At 48.6% G+C, this 3,253-nt stretch overlaps 1 pseudogene; it reads left to right on the forward strand.

The window, feature by feature from the left end:
* Positions 1-1,438: 1,438 nt before the first annotated feature.
* On the forward strand, positions 1,439-1,588 carry LOC146833208 (5.8S ribosomal RNA; annotated as a pseudogene).
* The last annotated feature ends 1,665 nt before the right edge of the window (positions 1,589-3,253 follow it).

Raw genomic sequence — 3,253 nt, forward strand, 5'->3', positions numbered from 1 at the left:
ACCTCCTGCAGGCAAGCAGGGACTCCCGCAACATTCCCATGTTTGAGTCCTGGGGAGTGTAAGGTTGCAAAGTTGAAATGTAAAGGAACTGATGGAAGGGCACCACCAGGAGTGGAACCAGCAGACTAATTTGCCTCAATTCAGGAAACCTCACCCGCTCTGGAAACTAAAAGGATTGACAGATAGCTCTTTTTTGATTCTGTGGATGGTGGTATATAGCCATTCTTAGTTGGTGGAGCAATCTGTCTGGTTAATTCCGATAAGAAATAAGACTTTTCCATGTTAACTAGCTGTGAAACTCCCAATTGGTCAGCATTCAACTTCTTTGAGAGACAAGCGGCATTCAGCCACATTAGATCGAATAATAAAAGGTGTGTGATGCCCTCAGATGCACGGGGCTGCGCGGACAGTACACTGAATGGATCAGCTTATATCTACCTTTACCAACAGATGCAGAAACCCCTGCATGCCATTCATGTTAGGGATTAGGTATCACAATTATTTCCTAGGAACGAGGAGTTTCAATTACGTGCCGGTCATAAGCTTGCATTGAATAAGTCCCTGTCTTTTGTACACACCGCCTGTCACTACTACCAATTGCATGGTTTAGTGAGTGGAACGTCTCCACCAGGGTTGGGAACGGCCTGGTGGAGTACTGAGAAGATGATCAATGTTGGCTATCTAGGGAAAGTAAAAGTTGTTACAGGGTTTATGTATCATTAACAGCAGAGTGGCCTGAGTGACTGACTATGCCAGCCAAAACCCTCAGCCACCTTCCTGATTGAAGCCAAGGCACAGGGCCCCAACCAGCAGAATGGCATTTGTCTGCCGGGCAGAGCACAGGCCCCTCCACCCGGGAGAACCCAACCGACATTTAAGGGACTGGAGCAGGAGACCACCCTGGCAGCTCCCTGAGAGGAACAATGCTAAAAATAGTACTTTAGAGATGGAATCCATTCTGCACCCGGGGGATCCAATGAAAGTTCTCGCCTGTAGCCATGGCTTGCTGCTGCCATTTAAGCTGGGGACCCGCAACATGTAGGGGTGAAGATCTGGCTCCCACTAGCCCCGAAGGGTGGTAGATGACTGATGTACAGGTTAGGCAACAATCCCTTGTTGCCAGGTACCTGGAGGTCTGCCTCCATGTGGCCGGGCTAGGGTTTCAAGAATTGTACAGCCCTTTTCAGGAGGGGCTGTGGTGGAGCCACGTGCCTCCGCTGCAGTGGGAGCCTCTGACTTGCCTACCTGCTGTGGCAGAGGGGTGGGGCTCCTGGGCTGAGTGCTTGGAACCACTCTTTAAATAGTGGAGGCTGACTTCCACAGGGGAAGCCTGGTGGGGGGTTGGCTTTTTTATCGCATGGGTGGTGTATGGCTTACACTGTCTTCTTCACACCTTTCCTGCAACTGCAGATGGGTGAACGTTGCAAAACTTTTCTCTGATTCTTGGTGGTGGATCACTTGGCTTATGTGTCAAAGAAGGCACCTAGCTGCAAGAGGTTCTGTGAATTGCAGGACACATTGATCATCAACACTTAGAATTCCCCTTGAAGCCCTCTGTTCCTCCTAGGCTATACCTTTCTGAAGGTCCTTGAACATCTATTGCCCTAAGCCTGTCCAAGGGCATGGCCGGGGATGTCACAGTGGACTCTGCTCCCCTTGTCCTCCTAACATCAAACCCTTGATTGGCCATAGCAAGGTTAGGTCACAGGGCCTGCCTGACAATGTATTTCTGACTCGGGTTGTTAGGGAGGTCATATCGGGTTGATTTGACAACAGTGATGGGAGTTCACTGTTATGCGTGCATATATCATGGCATACATTCACATCGTATTTTCCAATATTAACATTCCCCCCACTAGTTGAATTTTCAACTACATCATGTACCCCATACTTCATAACAGTGACAATATTCAAGGTTCAGTGTGTTTCTGTTGTGTCTATTACTACTTCACCTAGTTACTTGCATTCTACTTAATTTGAGGACTGTGTTTGTGGAAACCCCCACTTGTAGTAAAAGTCACAAAAGTAGCACAATACGACAAGCAATGATGTGCACAGTCTGGTCACCAACCAGGGGAGCCATGAAACCCAATATTTACAAGTCCTGTTCAGGGGCACCTCTTTCCTTCTTCATGTCAGCTTGTAGATGATGCAGTGCTTGGATGGAAAGAGCTAGCGCCCTGTTGTGTAGGTCATTACTGGGAATAAATGTACAGCAGAACGCATGATCTTGGCCCACAATCCACCCTCCATCGCAGTCATCAAGTCCAACACATACCGATGTAGCATCACAGTGAGGTGGACAACTCTTAGCTCAGTATCGTTTATCATCTTCAGCATTTCTCACCTAGTTATCTGCCACCAGCCGGCATTTGCCTTTGTTTGCAGGGTGAAGAAGGGTATGGACCCTCCTGCATTTACTTGAATGTCAGAAAACTGGTCTGAAGTTTTCAGGAATGTCCTTGTACTGAGCCCAGCCAAAGTAATCAGCAGTTCTTTTTTCTCGAACCTGATGCAATTGGATTGTTTTCTTCAGTAGCAGATGATGGAACAACTCAGACAGGTCTTCTCCAGAGATGACCAGGGTCTGGGTGTGTTTGGTTACGAGGGCGCAGAGGCCCCACCATCCGGGGACAAGCTGAGCGTAGGCACATTTCCCACATTCCCAGTATATATTCATGAGTGCGGAGGTGTCCCTCCCATTGCATGTCTGGTATGTGCAGTATTGCTCCACAATTCACATCTGTGCCAAGCAGGATCGTTCTTTTGCCTCTGAAACACAAGGAATACTCTATGGCCCGTTTGATTCTGATGCAGCAATGACTGGGATTAGGGCTATTCCTTCCTTGGACGATGTTTGTGAGACCCTGTGTGATCTGTTATGACGGGCTGGGCGCAGTGGTGAGCTTATCCGTGCACCTTGCATGGGGGCTGCGATGGTCATCAAATAAAATAACGTTCCCTCCCGACATCCCCCTCTCCCTCAGGTCCAGGAAGTTTCATGGCTGCCACCCCCCGGCTAGGACCAAGGACTTCTACCAGGTGACAGGCTACCCTCGCTGTTTTGGAGGGCATGATCTGACAAGCAGACTTGGGAAGTTTTAGAAGCCTTTGGAGAGAGGATGAGGCAGAGTATTTTGCTTACGATGGGAGTCAGGTGCACGGCTATGACTCGTCGTGATAATGGTAATGAACTGGAACAGCTGATTGTTCTGGTGAATTTTTCCCTACTGATTTGGTGCCAAGTTGTTGC

This window comes from Triturus cristatus, chromosome 4_2 (assembly GCF_964204655.1).
Source record: "Triturus cristatus chromosome 4_2, aTriCri1.1, whole genome shotgun sequence".
In the NCBI taxonomy this organism is placed as follows: domain Eukaryota; kingdom Metazoa; phylum Chordata; class Amphibia; order Caudata; family Salamandridae; genus Triturus; species Triturus cristatus.